Raw genomic sequence first — 20096 nt, 5'->3', positions numbered from 1 at the left:
CAGTACCAGGATTTTGAGTGACAGAATGATGACCTCATCATCCTTTGTTTTTGCTGGCCAGTTCCATATTTTGAATGAAAATCAGCTGGCTCCTGTGAGTTCTTTTGTATCCTCTCTAACTTATCCTTCAGTATCAAATTTGAAGGATTGTTTTGAGGGGGTCTGAAATTCTCAGTTTTTGCTCTATCTTGTTTCTCCTTTTTCTATTTGCTCCCATTGACACACATGGAGTCTCAATTGTACTTTCATCCCAGTCAGCAGCTGCCCCAAACAAGAAGACATGCCCCATCATTAGTGGTGCCAGGTGCTGGCTTTAGCAGAACATATTCTAAATGTAACTGATCAATGGCTTATATATTATCCTAACAGTTTATTGCACTTGGAGTTCTCACTTTAGATTAGCTCCCCTAGAGGGGTTTTAAAAAAATTATACATACAGATCTGTTATAACTGTGGCTTTTAAAGGTCTTTTTAAATTGTAAATGTTCTCTGGACCCTTACTACATTTTTAATAATTGACAACAGAATTCTAAAAGCCTCCACATCCATGCTCAGGGGACCTTGTAATCAAAGGACATAATCTAATCCGTTACAGCATCTCTTAGGAGCCTCAGGAGGCCTGAAGATGCTGGCATGGTGCTAAAAAGAAGAGATCAGCAGTATCAGAGCTGATACTGCTGATCTTCTTCAGGGAATAAGAGAGGACTTTGGCCTACAAAGGGGGTGCCCTTATCCTCACATAAATTCGTCTGCTGATAAAACAAATGACAGAGCAAAGTTGTGGTTGATAATGGTTGGTATTGTGGCATAGAGAGTGATTTGAAAACCTCTCTTGACCTTGGAATCCTTTCTGCAAGTATCGTTAGGTAGGAGGGACTGGTCTGGTGGAATGAGAGGCACGTAAGGAGCCTTACCATCTGAGCTTCTCTCCTCCCATCAACACCTTCTCCTCTCCTCCCATCAACATCAGATGCTATCTGCTGGGTCAATTGGACAGCACTGCACTGAAACTTTGTCCTCATACAATGATACAGTTCATAGGCCATAGGGAAGAGCCATCCCAAATCTAACCCTCCAGTGGATGCCAGACTGGAGGAGGGAGTTGGTGAACATTCTGATTGCCAGGCCTGATAAAAGTCAGTAGCTGGTCCTAGGAATCTGTTTTTAATAAGATCCTCAGGTAATTCTGATGTACAGACAAGCTTGAGAACCACGGTCATGGCATGGACAAAAACCTATACTTACGTTTCTGCAAGTGAGGACCGAGGACCAAGGACCATCTGCATCAGAGTCACCTGCATGTCTGAGATGTGCACATTAGGACATGGAAGGCTTCATTGAGAAATGGAACACTGGGGGCTGCTCTGGCTGAATTGAACAAGAGTTCAGGCCTTCACCGTATTGAAGTAGGAAGATTTGGAAATATTTCCATATGCATCAAAATTCATATCCACAGCTTCTCTTACAGAATCTCTGAACTTAAAGCAGGACCAATGGCACTTCTGGAAGACTCACCAATGTCTATGCACCATTTCTTTATTGTCTTCTCTCTTCCCCCTCAACAAGAATCCTTTATCAAGATTTAAGGTTCAAAATATCAGCTCAAACTGATTCATGTTCTTCCAAATCCCTTGGCTTATTCTTAGATTTCTGTCAAAAACTAAAGCTCTTTTTTTCTACATCTGCTAATGTCTCCTTTTCCCAAGGCATGAAGGTGGAAAATCCTACATGCTTGAGGTAAAGAAAGGGTCTTGGGGTACAAGTAAATTCAGAGGAGATACACACCAGTGCTGGTAATGTTTTGTTTCTTAAGCTGGGTATTAGGCACACAAGTGTGTTCAGCTTACAGAAACACATTTAGTACACTTGTGATTTATGTATGTTTCTGTCTATATACGATACTTCAATAAAATGCATAATAAGTGATTAATATCTCAAAATGTTATTGTGCTCATCGATCAATTGGTAGATCAATAGAGACAAAGATAAGAATACAGAAAAAATCTGAACAAAATTTGTTAATGGGGTACGGTGGCTCCCGCCTGTAATCCCAGCACTTTGGGAAGTGGAGGCAGGCAGATCACTTGAGCCTGGGAGTTTGAGACCAGCCTGGGCAATAAGGCAAAACCCCATCTCTACAAAAAAAAAAAAAAAAAAATTAGCTGGGCATGGTGGTACACGCCTGTGATCCCAGCTACTCTGGAGGCGGAAGTGGGAGGATAGCTTGAGCCGGGACACCATTTTATCAAGAACATTTTAAATCAAGAAAAACAGTTCTTGAGGTTTTTCTTCTAAATGAGGACAATAATTTATAGCAAAAGAAATTTCCCAATCATGTTACCTGGTGATGACCCTCCAGAGGGCTTCCAGTAGTGAATTTTGAGCATTATCTTTTGTCCTAACTTTGTGATTGTGAAGTTAATTTGCACAGGAACAATTTCCATCTCTAGATATATCTGTATACACTTGATGGAGCCAAAAGAAAATTTCAAAGAACTTAGAAGGAATAGAATGCTTTTCAGAGATGCTTGCAAAGTCAGAACTCTGTAAGTATTTATATAAGAAACCACTTAATGTCTACTTGACTGATGGGTACTCAAATTGCAATAAGACAGCTGCTGAATAGAAAGTAAAGTGTTTTTAAAGATGAAAGAAACAGTGCTCCTCTTCTAAGGTCAGTGTTCTACAACTCACATGCCAAAAAATCACGAGGTCTTCCTGAATGCCATTTCCAAGGCTGCTTAAGAGAAACCGGAAGCCAGCAGGACTGTCTTTGGTGCTCAACCAATTTCCTTCTCAGATTTCCTCCTTCCCCATCCCCATCCTTTCTCTCACGCCACCCCATCTCCAACCACAAACACCCTTTAGTTTCCCATTCTTGTTACCTTTCTTGTCCTCAGCTGGATGACATTAAATTTGATGTTTTCAACAAATATACATAAAGCAGCTACTCTGAGGGATTAACTGAAGATAGTTAAACATGGCCCCTATGTCCTTCCCTTTGTAACAGGGACTTCTGGAAATAGAGAGGTTTTTAGATAGGTGGTAGGATGGATATTTCTGGGCAGAAACAAGCCATCACTGGCTCATCTCAGTGTTGTACTGGGAGGCATGTTACTCTAGGAAACATGATTCATCCCTTTCTCCCTTGATTTTTTTCAGTTCACCCTAAGGCCAGGTACCCACGGTTTGGGAAAGACTTCCTCTGGTATCTCCTTAGCTAATAGGCTCAGTGAGGTGGCCTCTTGAGACAGTGGCTTCTCAGCGAATGGGTAAGAAATGTGCCCACAGACCATCACCACCACATCTGGCCCTCTCTGCTAACAAACAAATGAATCTGCAAGGGCTTAGCATGCCCTCTCCCCTCCAAGACCAGGCTGCTGCCTCCTGATCAGCGGCCCAGCGTTGAGCATGTGAACACTATCGCTGAGTGAGCTCTGTACCCTGTACCCCAAACCACATTTGTATGGCTCTTCAATGTAATGAGTCATGCTGACTGCTTGGAGTAATGGGTGCTTAACCTCTCTGTGCCTCAGTTTCCTCATCTGTTAAATAGGAAGAACAATAGTGCCTATCATACAGCATTAGTATGAAGATTAAATAAAATGAGTAAAGTGCTAACATGATGCCTTGCAAATAATACATGCTGGCCCTTTAAACACCCAAACCCATTCTTATCAAAGACTTCTCTACATGATAATGGTGAGAACTCCGGGTCTCATGCCTTGTTAGTATTTGTATTAAGATCTACTCAAATGCTGTTCATTGAGGTGTCATAACTACCATTTATAAGTGCTCATTACATGCCAGGCACACTTTACATGCACTGTTTGCTTTCATCCTCATGACCATCCTCTGAAGTTTGTACTTGTTCTCTCCATTTTACAAAAACTGAGGCACAGGAAGTTTAAGTAAATGCCGAGGGTTACACAGCTACTAAATGGCCGGCAATCTGGCTCCACAGTCCTTGTCTCAGCCACTGTGCTAGCCCAAATACTGCACTGCCTACCCTGTGCCGTGGGCCAGAAAACACAACACACCTTTGTGGACTGAGAGATGACCTGGCTGTAACAGGTACCGATCCAAGCTTGTGCTCAAATCGTGGCCCAGTGATGAAATGTTTAACATTTTGAGTGCTTTAAAAATTTCAAATATTTTTAATATCTGTAAACACTTCCTTTGAATAGTCAGGAATAAAATTAGTGTAGCTTTTTATTGCTAATGTTTTTAGCAATTAATGTGTACTAGGAATTGGGTGACGTGCTTTACATTGATTCTGTCACTTCGTTTTCACAAGAACTTCAATGAGATGGGTACTGTGACTCCACCCATTTTATAGATGGGGCCCAGAGAAGTTAAGTAACAACCAGTGACATCACCTATCTTGTAGGGTTTTATGGGGACTAAATGGGTTAACACGTATAAGCAAGTGCTTAGCATAGAGCCTGGTGTATTATTTGTATGGTTCCCAGACTGTTCAATGAATATTAGAATTCTCTCTCATTATCTTAGGAAAGACCATTCTTACTCAAGGTGAAAGAAGATCTTTGCCAGCTGAGACAATTACACATCTTAGCAGCTAGCAGGAAAACTATAAATTCAGCTACCTATGAAAAATTCCTAGATTCATCTAAAATTCTCCTTTTAACTGAAATTATTCAATCAAATGTGTCTAAAACTAGGAATTTTATGAGGAAATACACTATAGACAGAAACATCATATTTTTAAATTTAATTACATTCTTATTATTTATATATTTGGTAAAAATTATATTTTATGCACCTAAATTTATCAGTTCCAATAGGACAGATGCTGTACTGATACTTCTGTTTTTCCCTCACTTTTCTCACCCAGACTCTGGCTCCATCCCTCCTACCTACACTAGCTCTTCAAGACAACCAGACCATTGCCTCTGGTTCTATTTTGGGATGTAACAGTAGATTCCAATATTCCTTTTGGGAGCGTTGACCAAAGAGGTCATTAAACAAGCAAGGTTTCTTCTTCCCAATTACCGGCCACATCTCACCGCATAACTTGGATATATAATGGGGTTTAAAGACTCCTTCCCCCAATGGGTGCGAATGAAGAGAAGAATAGAGTGAAGAGGAGGAGCATTTGGTAACCACACTTCAGGTTATCCTCTCCCAACATGTGGCAAAGCCAGAGCAAGAGAAGCCAGGTCTCACTTCTTATTCCCTCCTCCCTGATCTCTTATAGGAACCTATCTTTAAACCTCCAGAGTTTTCAAAGTATTAACAAGCACATTTTTAAATGCCGTATTTCTTCCTACCCATTCCACCCCTTCACACTCTTTAACCTAAATTTTGTGTTCAATGGAGTGAATCTGGAGGCACTGCCTTGACATTTCACTACAAGTACTGAAAGGCTGGGAGCAGCAATGCAAGTAGGAGACATAGTGGGTTTGAATGGGTTTCTATTCATCCTATCAGTGGCAGAGAGATTCCCCCTTAGGGTTAGGAAGATGGCCAAACACATGACTCTAAGCATTGGACAGATGAGACCAACAGCAGTTCATTAGTCACATATACCCCAGCCTAGGGGAGGAGGACACAGCACACCATTCAGGGCCACACAGGGGTTGCAATCGGAAACAGAATGAATAACCAGGGGCTGTGGGAGGCAGGCTTTGTAGTGTCAAGACGATTTGGTGCCTCCTGGTTCCCACAGGAGGATGTAATTGGCTTGTTTGAAAAACTGCTTAGGAGGAAATTAAAACCCACTACCCAGGGATAAATAGGAACTGCACCTGGTCCCCTCAAAAAGGAGGGTTGTTTGGCTGGGGGGACGTCATCTGTGAGAGGAGAGTAGGGAGGAGAATTTGCAGTTAGGCCATTCAAGGCCTTCCCAATTTTACCAGATGTCAAGACAGCACATACTATTAACTTTAGGCCTCACATTATAAAAGGTGAGTACAAAGGAGAGTGTGTGAGAAATAGTTTTTGGCACACACAAGTAGATGAGAAAGAACAGGTAGAAAACTGGAGAGACAAGGTCTATCATGCGAGCTCAGATGTTCTTCTTGAAAACCAGAAATAGAGGTGGTGTTTAAGAGACCTCCATACAAGCAAAGCTCTGTTGTCAAGTCTCCAAATATTCCAATTTTAGCCAGTTTTTTTAATTATTCTGGAAGATTCTGTGGATTTTCATTTGCTTTATGACAATGCTGATTAATAATTTGGGGGAAATAAATTGTTGGGATTATATAAGATACATATATAAAAAGCACATGAATGATAAAATCTCTGTATCAATGTATGGTCATTATTTCAGCATACCAAGAACAGCAAGAACTCCCATTTTCACTGAGAACTTACCGTGTGCTTTGCGTACACCCCCTCTCCTTTAACTTTCATGCCTACTTTACAAGGTACATGTCATTCTAGGAAGGGAAAAGATGCAGGATCAGAGAGTTGCTGTGGCAGGGCAGGAATATTTAACCCAACCCTACATGGATCTCAATAGAGTTTTTCAAAGCTTTAATAGTGTCTAGTCTGGTGAATAAAAAATAATACCGTATCTTTAACTTCACAGTAAAGTTAAGGACACCAGTTATTTATTTATTTTGTTATTCAACAGATAATGTTTGACTACCTACTATGTGCCAAGCATTGACCCTAGTGACGAGAAATCCAAACCCTTAATGTTTCAAAGAATAGCGTGGAAGTATAGACATTCACAATGGCCATACTGCCCAAGGTAATTTATAGATTCAATGCCATCCCCATCAAGCTACAAATGACTTTCTTCACAGAATTGGAAAAAACTACTTTAAAGTTCATGTGGAACCAAAAAAGAGCCCGCATTGCCAAGTCAATCCTAAGCCAAAAGAACAAAGCTGGAGGCATCACGCTACCTGACTTCAAACTATACTACAAAGCTACAGTAACCAAAACAGCATGGTACTGGTACCGAAACAGAGATATAGACCAATGGAACAGGACAGAGCCCTCAGAAATAATGCCGCATATCTACAACCATCTGATCTTTGACAAACCTGACAAAAACAAGAAATGGGGAAAGGATTCCCTATTTAATAAATGGTGCTGGGAAAACTGGCTAGCCATATGTAGAAAACTGAAACTGGATCCCTTCCTTACACCTTATACAAAAATTAATTCAAGATGGATTAAAGACTTAAATGTTAGACCTAAAACCATAAAAACTCTAGAAGAAAACCTAGGCAATACCATTCAGGACATAGGCATGGACAAGGACTTCATGTCTAAAACACCAAAAGCAATGGCAACAAAAGCCAAAATTGACAAATGGGATCTAATTAAACTAAAGAGCTTCTGCACAACAAAAGAAACTACCATCAGAGTGAATAGGCAACCTACAGAATGGGAGAAAATTTTTGCAATCAACTCATCTGACAAAGGGCTAATATCTAGAATCCACAATGAAGTCAAACAAATTTACAAGAAAAAAGCAAACAGACCCATCAAAAAGCGGGTGAAGGATATGAACAAACACTTCTCAAAAGAAGACATTTATGCAGCCAAAGACACATGAAAAAATGCTCATCATCACTGGCCATCAGAGAAATGCAAATCAAAACCACAATGAGATACCATCTCACACCAGTTAGAATGGCAATCATTAAAAAGTCAGGAAACAACAGGTGCTGGAGAGGATGTGGAGAAATAGGAACACTTTTACACTGTTGGTGGGACTGTAAACTAGTTCAATCATTGTGGAAGTCAGTGTGGCGATTCCTCAGGGATCTTGAACCAGCAATCCCATTACTGGGTATATACCCAAAGGATTATAAATCATGCTGCTATAAAGACACATGCACATGTATGTTTATTGCGGCACTATTCACAATAGCAAAGACTTGGAACCAACCCAAATGTCCAACAACGATACGCTGGATTAAGAAAATGTGGCACATATACACCATGGAATACTATGCAGCCATAAAAAAGGATGAGTTCGTGTCCTTTGTAGGGACATGGATGAAGCTGGAAACCATCATTCTCAGCAAACTATCGCAAGGACAAAAAACCAAACACCGCATGTTCTCACTCACAGGTGGGAATTGAACAATGAGAACACATGGACACAGGAAGGGGAACATCATACACCGGGGCCTGTTGTGGGGTAGGGGCAGTGGGGAGGGATAGCATTAGGAGATATACCTAATGCTAAATGACGAGTTAATGGGTGCAGCAAACCAACACGGCACATGGATACATATGTAACAAACCTGCACGTTGCGGCAAGTGTACCCTAAAACTTAAAGTATAATAAAAAAAAAAGAAAAAAAAATTGCATCATAAGCCATACTATTTTTAAAATTAAAAAAAGAAAGTATAGACATTCACTTCTGACCATGACAGAGAAACACGACTGGGTTTACCCTCCCAGCTTAAATAACAAGAAATGAGCAAAATGCATGTTCATTAACATGTTCATAAAACAATGAGTTCTAGACATTGGACAACAGGTAGTAGAGAACAGTGATCTCGTAGATAAGAGAAACAGACAAGGTGAGCTCTGGGCGTGCCTTACTGTCTGGTTTCCAGGCCTCAGCATAGGGAAGGAGAACACACACAAAGCCCAGCAGTCTCCCTGATTTGAGGAGCTAGAGTTGAGCATCAGGGGAGGTCAATCCATCTAGAAGTTGGAGGAAGAGAGTACCAGACAAGAGAGAAAGAAGCTGCACAGAGAGAAATTTCTGGAGATTTCCTGAGCTCCCCTTGAGTCTTGATACCTGAGACTAAGGAAAGAACGACCTGAAACAGGCAGGACAATCCCTTGGACCTACAAACGCTGGAAGCAGGTTGTGTTCCCACCAGTCAAAATGGGAAAACCTCATAATACACAGGGCATCAGATGGAGAACACAGAAGAGGATTGCCTCAGTGCTGGAACCACAGTCTGCTCTAGTTGTGCCTAACAAGGCTTAAAAGCAAGACTCAAGAGGGTCAGGCTATTTCCAAGTAACTTAATTGCCAACCAAAAAAAAAAAAAAAAAAAAAGGGAAAAAATTTTTAAAAAAAAATTTTTTCCAAAAAAAAAAAAAAAAAAAAAAAAAGGCCTAAGAATATTTAAAGAAATATTCTTCCAATATGTAACAAAGTAAAATTCGTCATGTCTGGCATCCAATCAAAAATTACTAGGTATGCCAAAGGCAGGAAAATACAACCTCTTGTGAGGAATAAAATAAATAAGAGAAACAATCCCAGAAATGACACACAGTGTAGAATTGGTAGACATGGACATTAAAACAATTCTGATAAATATATTCCATATGCCCAAGAAAGTGGAGAAAAGATTGAGCTTGTTAAAAAGAGACATGGATAATATTTGTTTTTTTGTTTGTTTTTGAGACAGAGTCTTGCTCTGTCAACCAAGCTGGAGTGCAGTGGTGTGATCTTGCCTCACTGCAACCTCCACCTCTCGGGCTCAAGCAGTTCTCCTGCCTCAGCCTCCCAAGTAGCTGGGATTACAGGCCCGTACCATCACGCCAGCTAATTTTTTTATTTTTAGTATAGATGGGGTTTCAGCATGTTGGCCAGGCTGGTCTCAAACTCCTGATCTCAAGTGATCTGCCTGCCTCAGCCTCCCAAAGTGCTGGGATTACAGGCCTGAGCCATCATGCCCAGCTGGATGATATTTTTAAACACTCAAATTAAACTTCTAGGCATTAAAAATTCAATGGATGGTGCTTTGGATGTCTCACAACTACCACCCACACATTTAGGACTCACTAGAAGGGCTCATAGGGCTCAGAGGCAAGATGATCCCAGCTATGGTTTATCAAGCATAAGATATACAGCCAGCCTCGCAAGGGAAAAAGACAAACCAGGTGAAGCCTGGAGGAATTTAGGCACTGGCTTCCAAAGTTCTCCTTCTGGGGCTGAAGAGGGATGGGGTGGCCACATAGAACACACTCTTTTAGCCAACAAAATGCAGCGTTTCTGCTTAAGACTCAAAGTTCAGAGTTTTCACTGGGGGCTGATTATTTTGGCAGTCTCTGCCTCCGATAAGCCACAGCTACCAAAATTTTAGACATCTGGTAGAAAAGCTGGCATTCACCATTAATTATATTGTTTGCACAAATAATCTAGGCAAGCTGGTATATAAGAGTTCGGTGTCTCAGGTCAGCAAATCATCCTTAGCAGTGTAGGGAACATCCCAAAGCCAAGTTCCCAGATGGTAGTCTAGGGCCAGCCCCCCAGGCAGATCCTTCTAAAGGTAGCAACATCAAGCCTGCTATATTATGTCTTTTCTGCACAGATGGAATTAGCAGCAAGTTAGATACTGCCAAAGAAAAGATTAGTGAACATGAAGAAATAGCAATAGAAGTAATCTAAAACGAAAGAAAACTGATATAAAGACTCAAGTTTCTGCCTTGGATAGTTGGTGCTATTATGAACATAAAAAGAACAGACGTTCTATTAAAACCTTTTAAAACATAATTATTGAGCAAGCCAGCACTAAATTGACCCATTGTACAGTTTTGTATGGTTACTAAAGACTAGCAAGGACTTCATTTTTATGTTTATTTCTGAAATATTTATAACTAAAGCTTGATAATATTTCCATATAACCAAGAAACAAAAAACTTTTAAGCTATTAAGGATTTTAGCAAATGGATTCTATGAGAAGTAATCAAAGGAAAAACAATATGCAAGGATAAAATCTGTTGGTGAATATGAGACAGTAATGGAGAGAACATTTGTCTTTTGTATGCAAAGGACTTCATACACAATTACCTGACTTAATTTCACAACACTTTAAGAAGTAAGAATTATTTTCTCATTTTACAGATGAGAACATTGAGGGTAAGAAAGATCAAGTAACTACCCTAGAAGAACACACAGTTAATTTGATGGAACCAGAAAAAGGAAGCCCATATGTCTACGTCTCCAAACTCTTTGTGTTTTCATTGTTCTTTGCTTTTATATCTACCAAGGACAGACAGAATGCAACAGGCTCTTTTTAAAAACAACTGTAAAAATGGAGGTCCTGAAATGCATATGGAGTCATTTGCACTGACAGAGGTAGCACAGGCTAAAATAGCCCGAACCTCTGACCCTGCATCTCCCTCCTGCAAAAATAATAAATACATAAACCCTATTCCACCTACACTTTTTTTAATCTCTAGAGTTTTACCTTTTTGAACTTAAATAATTCTAGGGTAACTAAAATTATAGGGCAAAAATGGCAAATATACAATCACTCTCCTCTTTCAAACAAGGGAAATATTATTCATATATCATGGCCCTTTTCCCCTCTAAGCTCAGATACAGCATCAGAATCCTTCTGAACATATTGTTCCAGGCAGCCATTTCCAGTGATTGAAATTAGAATTCCGAATGTAACCTCTTTGCATCTTTATTTTAGGAGTCATCCATTAGAGCATAGTAATTAGAATTCAGATTCTGGAACTTGATTGTCTAGGCTCAAATTCTAGTTCTGCCACTTACAAACTGTATGAATTTAAATAAGTAAGTTAATCTCTCTGTTTTCAGCTCTAATTTGGGGATAGTTATGGGTATCTACTTCAGAAGGCTTTGCAAGAATTAAATGAGTTGAAATATATGTAATACTTAGACTAGAACCCAGAACATGGTAAGCATTATATGCCTAGTTGTTATTACTGTTATTACTATTGACAAAATCATACAGATGAAGTTTTGACAATCATTTTTTGCAAGAAGCAAAGCAATAGGAGGCTGAAGATAATTGGGCACCTAAACAGAAAGAACAAAAGAAAATGGAATTAAATGTCCTGCTCATAGACATGATTAAAGGATAGTACAGGAGGAGTAAACTAGACCATCTTTAGAAGATTTCTTTTGTCCCTCTGAATTCTACATTTCTGAAAAGAAAAACATAAAGGTATATAGGGACTCTTAACCAAGCATCTCAAATGTCCAACAACAGTATTTGGTTAAGTATACACTCTGACCTACCCATACCGTGAAATACTGAATATCCCGATTAAAATGCATGTCTTAGAATACCTGGTAACTTAGGAAATAACTCATAATATACTAAGTTAAACAATAAAACTTTAAATCATATATACAATATATTCAGGTTTTATAAATTACATACAAATATTAACATAGCACATGTGAAAAATATTCTACATATATACATGGTATATATATGACCATATTATATCCATTAATGTAAAATAATAAATCTGTAGATATGTAAAATATATACATACTATTCATAGAAAACATGGGCAAACATCTACCAAAATACTAACATGGCTGTATTTGGATGATAAGATTATAGGTGGTGGTTAATTTTCATACATTCATTTATTTATCAAACTTCTAAATAAGCATTCATTACTTTTATTTTGATTTATTTTATTTTAACTATATATTTAGTGGTCAAATACAAAATATTTGTTGGATAAAGCTACCAGTTTTTACTTGGGCATAATAGATTGTTAATTCAAAAGATATAACACTATTAGTGAAGACACACAATACAATTTTTAAAAACAAGGTATTTAAACATTCACAACATCCTGCTCTGCAAAAAATCCTAAGTTAATTCTTTTCTGTGTAATTTAAATAAAATTTATTTTCCAGAATAATTATGTCTAGCCTACATTTTCTTGTATCAAAAAAAGAAAAATTTTTAAATTTCAACTTTTATTTTAGATACGGGGGTACATGTGCAGGTTTGTTACATGGGCATATTGCATGATGCTGAGGTTTGGGGTACAGATCCCATCACCCAGATAGTGAGCGTAGTATCCTTCCCAAAGCCTTCAGTCATGTGCTTGAACTTCAAACAGTGCTTCCCAATTTTCAACCTAAAGGACTGTTTGTAACATCAGATATTAACGTTTCTAAAACCTGGATATCTCACTATGCCTTCACCCTGGGCCCCTAGAAGACGACGCCTAATGAAAGTTAACCTGCTACTGCTGACTCTTGGCTCCCAGGACCGCAAGATTGAGAGCAAAATGGGAAGGGAGCAGCGAAGGAGAGAAAGCAAAAACCAGGCAGTGCATTACAGAGCGGCTATAGCTTCACGAGAAGACCTGGTCTGCTGCCTGGTCAACAGACATCTCTGCAAACGCCATGTGGAAGCAGTGGGCCTCAGAAGACGTGTTCGAGGGAGGATGAGAGAGAGTTTGACGCTCTGGCTCTTTTCCATTTCCTGCCAAGCCTGCGGCACAGAGCATGACCTCCCTGGTGCTTCCAGACTGTGTTCCCAGTCCCTTGGGGCCGCTGCTGGGGAAGCCAGATCGCCTGTCCCGCAGCAAGTCCTTCCTCTGAACCCAGACATGGCGGCAGCAGCCAAAGCCTTTGTGAGATGCTCCATCAGATGCGGATGACTGAGGAGGTCCTCACCCAGGACAGGCTGAGATGGCAGGTGGGGGCAGCGAGCAAGTCGCCTGGGCCTGAGGGGCAAGTGGAGCGAAGCGAGCCTGGGGAGACGCATACGTGAGTATGAAATACACCACGAGGCCTAGTTTCACTGCAACTTCCTCGTTTCCTACAGTGCTTCCTGTTAAGAATGAAACTACTGCTTCTTGTATGAGGGTGTCAAGGAACCTGCTTTGAACGAAGCTGAATTTGCCTGCTTGCTCCAGGTGTGACTTGGAGAGTCATCTTCTCTGGGATTTCTCCCTAGAATTTCAGTTTATTAGTCTTCAATAAATTTTTCTTTATTAAATTCCTCTTCAAATATTCAGAGTGACATGTTGCCACTGAAACCAATGAAATAATGCAAAAAAAAATTAATAACACCTCCCACTGTAAGTGACCTTCCATACCATAACTGATATTTACAGCCTGATCAACAGGTATGTGTTTTGTAAGCAAGGAGAAAGATGTGAAAGGAAGAAGCGTAAGCTGTATAAGCCTTCTACTATTATCTTCTTATTCACAAGGAATCACTACAAAATTACTCTACAACTTGGTTGTCGTAACTATACATCACAGACTTCCCTTCAGGCAAAAAGGTACAGCTCTACCTCATTCAAAAATAGCTTTCAGGTTAATCCTGAGACACTCTCTTTTGGTGATGGCAATTTTTATTTTTCTATGTAAAATTATTTATCCTGTCCATTACAATTGTCTTTAGATTCTTTTCTTAAGGAAAAAAATAGATGCCATGTAGCACATTGCTTAAGTATGTAGCTTCGGATGTCACACTGCTTGAGTACAATTCCTAACTCCACCACCAAGTAGCTGTGCGACTTAGGACAAGTTACTTAAATTCTCTGTGCTTCAGTTTTCTTATCTCTGAAGAGGATTGTAGTACGTACCTCCTGGATGATGTTGGGAGAGTTAAATGAGTTAATACACTGAAGGCACTTCAGACATTGCCTAGTATGTAAGAAGCACTCAGTAAATGTTAACTATTACTGTTGTTATAATTGTTAGTATTTCATAATGCCCACATAAATAGAAACACATCCACTTAACAAAGAAACAAAAATGAATTGAGCCCTGTTATGTGTCATTTACTAAGTACATAAGGACAACTAAGATAGGGTTTTTATTCCAGAGAATGGGGGAAAAGATAAACATAGGAACAGGTAAATTGCAATATCACTTGATAGATGGTTTAATAACATGAGAAACCAGCAGCTATGGGCTCAGTGATGGGAGTGAGTAATTGTGCCTCAGGAAATGCTTCAGGTCTGAGATGGGTCCTGAATAACAGGAGTTTGCCAATCAGAGGTGGTGGCATTAGAGTGGGTGTTCCAAGTCTAGGGAGCAGTATGTGCAAGAATGAAAATATTCCTCTAGGCAACTGACAAACATCTTCCATGAGGAGATATTAAGATATGACGATTTTCTTCCCATTTTCTAAAATGTCACATCTCGGCAGCTCAAGCTAGAGCATTTGGTCATCTGCCAAACGCTTTGCAAAACGTTTTGGTTCCTGTGACTCATCATCACCAAAAGCTAATTGACTACTATGACTCATTTGCATCCCTATTGGAACTGTATCTCTGCATAAACTCATGTTTCTGTACAAAGCATGCCATCGAGTGGATTGACTAAATACTCCTGTTAAGGACAACACCAGACAGTCACGAAGGATAATTGTCACACTTTAGATACTGTGCTCCAACATCGATTTCTGTACTGCCAGGGAAATCATGAGGGAGTAATAAACTGGGATTGAGCATAAGCAAAAAGTATAGATAAACAAAGGCCAAATGAGGCAAAGAGCTTCAAGCAGCTGCTTTTTGATATAAACCCAAGAAGGTACTATTAAAGCAAATATACGATGATGCACTTTAAAAGCTAAGAGTCTGCAATTAATTAGTAACACTGATAATTCCTTTCTGTCTTCATGACTTCATAGAATCAAAAGGAATGGAGAGTTTGGAAAAAAAATGTCTGTTTATCTAAACTGTCTCTTTTGTTTGATCATTTAAAAAACTATTTTCAGTTTTTGGGTAAAAGACCATGTCATTGTTAAGCAAAAGTCTTATAAGAAAAAACAAGGGGTGAGAAGATACTTTAAAAAATATATGTATTGTCTTAGCTTCCCTAAAATGTAAGTCTCAAACAGCATTGAAAACAACAGAAGCTCATTATGCTGTTGTTTTAATGATAGCATAAAAATTGTAAACTACCTAAATGCCATCAATAGGGGATCACATTAATGAAATGTGGAATAGTCATCAGGAAACACAATGAAGCAGTTGAAACAAAACTAAATCCATGTATATTAACATGGATCCAAAATTTGATGTTGAAGGGAAAATGCAAGATAGAAAATACGTGCACATGATATTATTTTTAAAAATATAAAATATTACTACATATTACTTAAAAATGGATTGGAAGAATATAAACGAACTCGTCTTAGTGATTACTCTGGGGAAGGGAGAAGGGAATGAGAGATGACAGTGTAGGGGGTGTGATGAAGATTAAAGTAGACTTGGCTTTAATCTTTATGGTTAGAAAAAGACAAAGCAAAATATTGAGTTATGACTTTGCTGTTCTTTTTGCATTTAAAGTAAAAATGGGATTCTCTTTTCTGCTTCATAACTTGCTTTGTGTCTTCCCATTTTCTTTATCATCAGAGATTTAAACAGGTCTTCCCATTTCAACTTAAGACAGAGACACTCTATTAACAATTTTTTCTTTTGTTTTGTTTAATTTCAACTTTTATTTTAGATTCAGAGCATACATGTGCAGGTTTATTACATGTTGCATGATGCCGAGGTTTGAGGTATGACTGATCCTATCACCCAGGTAGTGAGCATAGTACCTAATAGGCAGTTTTTCAGCCCTTGCTCTCCTCTCTTCCTCCCCACTTTTGTAGTCCCCAGTGTCTATTATTTCCATCTCTGTGTCCATGTGTATGCAAGGTTTAGTTCCCACTTATAGAAGAGAATATGCAGTATTTGGTTTTCTGTTCCCACGTTAGTTCACTTAGGAGAATGGCTTCCAGCTACATACATGTTGCTGCAAAGAACAGGATTTCATTCTTTTTTAGTGCTGCATAGTATTCCATGATGTATATGCACCACATTTTCTTTGTCCAATCCACCATGGATGGGCACTGAGGTTGATTTCATGTCTTTGATATTGTGAATAGTCCTGTGATGAACATATGAGTACATGTGTGTATTTGGTAGAATGATTTATTTTCCTTTGGGTATAAACCCAGTAATGGGATTGCTGGATTGAATGATTAGTTCTGTATTAAGTTATCTGAGATATTTCCAAATGGTTCTCCACAGTGGCTGAACTAATTACATTTCCAACAGAGTATAAGCATTCCCTTTTCTCCACAGCCTCACCGGCATCTACTCTTTTTTGATTTTTTAATAATAGACATTCTGAGAGGTGTGAGATGGTATTTCACTGCAGTTTTAATTTGCATTTCTCTGATGATTAGTGATATTGAGCATTATTTCATGTTTGTTGGCTGCTTGTGTGTCTTCTTTTGAAAAGTGTCTGCTCATGTCGTTTGCGCACTTTTTAATGGGGTGGTTTTTATTTGTTGATTTGTTTAAGTTCCTTATAGATTCTGGATATTAGCCCTTTGTTGGATGCACAGTTTGTGAATATTTTCTCCCATTCTGTAGGGTGTCTTTTTACTCTGTGATAGTTTCTTTTGCTGTGCAGAAGCTCTTTCATTTAATTAGGTCTGACTTGTCAATTTTTGTTTTCAGCGTGATTGCTTTTAAGGTCTTAGTCATAAACTCTTTGCCAAAGCAGATGTCCAGAATGGCACTTCCTATGTTTTCTTCCAGGATTTTTATAGTTTGAGGTCTTACATTTAAAACCTGATTCATCTTGAATTAATTTTTGTGTATGGTGAAAGGTAAGGGTCTACTTTCATTCTTTGGCACATGACTAAGCCAGTTATCCCAGCATCATTTATTGAACCAGGAGTCCTTTCCCCAATGCTTACTTTTGTCAATTTTGTCAAATATTAAATGGTTGTTAAGTGTGTGGTTTTGTTTCTGGGTTCTCTATTCTGTTCCATTGATCTATGTGTCTGTTTTTGTACCAGTACCATGCTGTTTTTGTTACTGTAGCCTTATGGTATAGTTTGAAATCCAGTAATCTGATACCTCCAGCTTTCTTCCATTTGCTTAAGATTGCTTTCACTATTTAGGCTCTTTTTTAGTTTCATATGAATTTTAAAATTGTTTTTCTAATTCTGTGAAAAATGTCATTTGTAGTCTGATAGGAATAGCATTGAATCTGTAGATTGCTTTGGGTAATATGACCATTTTAACAATATTGATTCTTCTAATCCACGAGCATGGAATGTTTTTCCATTTGTTTGTGCCATCTATGATTTCTTTCAGCAGTGTTTTGTAATTTCCCTTGTAGAGATCTTTCATCTCCTTGGTTCAATGTAGTCCCAAGTATTTTATTTTATTTTTGTGGCTACTGTAAATGAGATTGTGTTCTTGATTTGGCACTCAGCTTGAACAATATTGCTGTATAGAAATGCTATTGATTTTGCACACTGATTTTGTATCCTGAAACTTTACTGATGTCATTTATCAGTTTTAAGCTTTTGGTGAAGTCTTTAGGGTTTTCTAGGTATAGAATCATATCATCAGTGAGAAGAGATAATTTGACCTTTTCTTTTCTAATTTTGGATGCCTTTTCTTTCTTTTTCTTGCCTGATTGCCCTGGCTAGAACTTCTAGAACAATGTTGAATAGCAGTGGTGAAAGTGGGCATCCTTGTCTTGTTTCAGGTCTTAAGGGGAATGATTCCAGCTTTTTCCTGTTCAGAATGATGTTGGCTGTGTGTTTGTCATAGATGGCTTTTATTATTTTCAGGTATGTTCTTTATATGCTGAGTTTGTTAAGGGTTTTTATTATGAAGGGATGTTGGATTTTATTGAAAACTTTTTCTGTATCTATTGAGATAATCATATGGTTTTTGTTTTTAGTTCTGTTTATGTGGTGAATCACATTTATTGACTTAGGTATGTTGAACCAACCTTGCATCCCAGGAATAAAGCCTACTTGATCATATAAAAAGTGAATTAACTTTTTGATATGCTGCTGAATTCAGTTTGCTAGTATTTTTTGAGGATTTTTGCATCTATGTTCATCAAAAATATTGGCCTGGCTGGGCGTGGTGGCTCATGCCTGTAATTCCAACACTTTGGGAGGCCGAAGTGGGCAGATTATCTGAGGTCAGGAGTTCGAGACCAGCCTGACCAATATAGTGAAACCCTGTCTCTACTAAAAATACAAGAATTAGCCGGCCCTGGTGGTGGGCGCCTGTAGTGCCACCTACTCGGGAAGCTGAGACAGGAGAATTGTTTGAACCTGGGAGGCGGAGGTTGCAGTGAGCCAAAATCACGCCTGGGCAACAGAGTGAGACTCCATCTCAAAAAAAAAAATAAATAAAATTGGCCTATAGTTTTCTTTTTTGTTGTATCTTTGCCAGATTTTAGTATCAGTGTGATAATTGGCTTTGTAGAATAAGTTAGGGAGAAGTTCCTCTTCCTCAGCTTTTTGGAACAGTTTCAGTAGAATTGGTACCAACTTTTCTGTGCACACAAACTAGAAAATCTAGAGGAAATGGATAAATTTCTTGACACTTGCAACCTCTAAGATTGAACTAGGAAGAAATTGAAACCCTTAACAGACCAAAATTAGTTCTAAAATTGAATCAGTAATAAAACACCTACCAACCAAAAAAAAAAAAAAAGCCTGGGACCAGACAGATTCACTGATGAATTCTACCTACCAGACATACAGGGTGCACCACCACCTCATCCTAGATAGACAGGAATTTGAACTGCTGCCCTATCACATCTCTGTTCCAGAGCTCATGACTCCTAGATCAGATGTACACTGTAGCCTTTTTCTGAACCACAATGTAGTTGAGAGCCTCAGGGATTGCTTAATTTGCGACTCTCCGTGGCAGTGGTTTTGGGGCAGAACTTCATCACTCAGCCTAATTAATACAGATGGCATTGTGGCTCACCATTCTCCAATGTGATAGCACTACATCTTCATGTAAAAGGAATTAGGGGGCCTCCGCCTTTGGGGCTGTGCAGGGGTATCTTGGTTGTAGTGATATTGGCTGGGTGGATGGGACCAATCTCAGGCGCTGGGAGAAATGGTCAGGTGTCAGGAGAATTGGAATGGGGTTCTCCAGCTCCCCAGCCTCTAAATGGCCAGCTGGGCAGCATGTATGAGTCTTGATGGAGCTGGATCGGGTGGAACCTGAGTTGCCGGTAGTGACAGGGAGGGGCAGGCTGGTCCCTGAGTCACCAGCTGAACTCTCACATAGGGTCAGGTGGTGGGATCTCGAGGGAAGATCACAGGCCTGTGAAGATAAGGTTTTCACAGCTGCAATGTTCATACATGGGCGGTGTTGGTGCACTGGAAGTCAGAAAGTTGCAAGCCCTGTTGGGAAGGAGCTGTGGAGTCATGGCCTCTCTGCAGGGCAGCTGCTGGCTTGCTAGAGACTCCCCAAAGCACTCAGACTTTTCGTTCTCTCCCCAGCCTGGGGGCAGCAGCGGGAGGGCACTGCAATGGCAGCCAGTGGCAGAGGGCCTGTTAGTTGCCTCTGGGAGCTCCACTGCAGAGAAATGCAGAGCCCTGGCCATAGGACTGACTGCACATCCAAG

General features: G+C 39.4%; 1 protein-coding gene across 3 annotated transcripts in view; it reads left to right on the top strand.

Moving 5' to 3' along the window:
- LMNTD1 (lamin tail domain containing 1) overlaps positions 1-20096 on the top strand; it is a 212253-nt gene that overhangs the window by 169048 nt on the left and 23109 nt on the right. Inside the window, exon 10 of one of the 3 annotated variants that reach the window (XM_058442595.1) lies at positions 10800-10963. The exons of 1 other annotated variant lie outside the window; for it this stretch is intronic. The gene's annotated coding sequence lies outside the window, so the exon portion shown is untranslated. Of the gene's footprint in view, positions 1-2450; positions 2478-10799; positions 10964-20096 lie in introns of those variants that run through there. One more of the 3 variants, XM_058442593.1, reaches the window with a different exon arrangement.

The sequence above is a fragment of the Hylobates moloch genome, unplaced genomic scaffold (assembly GCF_009828535.3).
Source record: "Hylobates moloch isolate HMO894 unplaced genomic scaffold, HMol_V3 SCAFFOLD_8, whole genome shotgun sequence".
NCBI classification, from domain to species: Eukaryota; Metazoa; Chordata; class Mammalia; order Primates; family Hylobatidae; genus Hylobates; species Hylobates moloch.
This window is presented reverse-complemented; position numbering and strand designations above follow the sequence as displayed.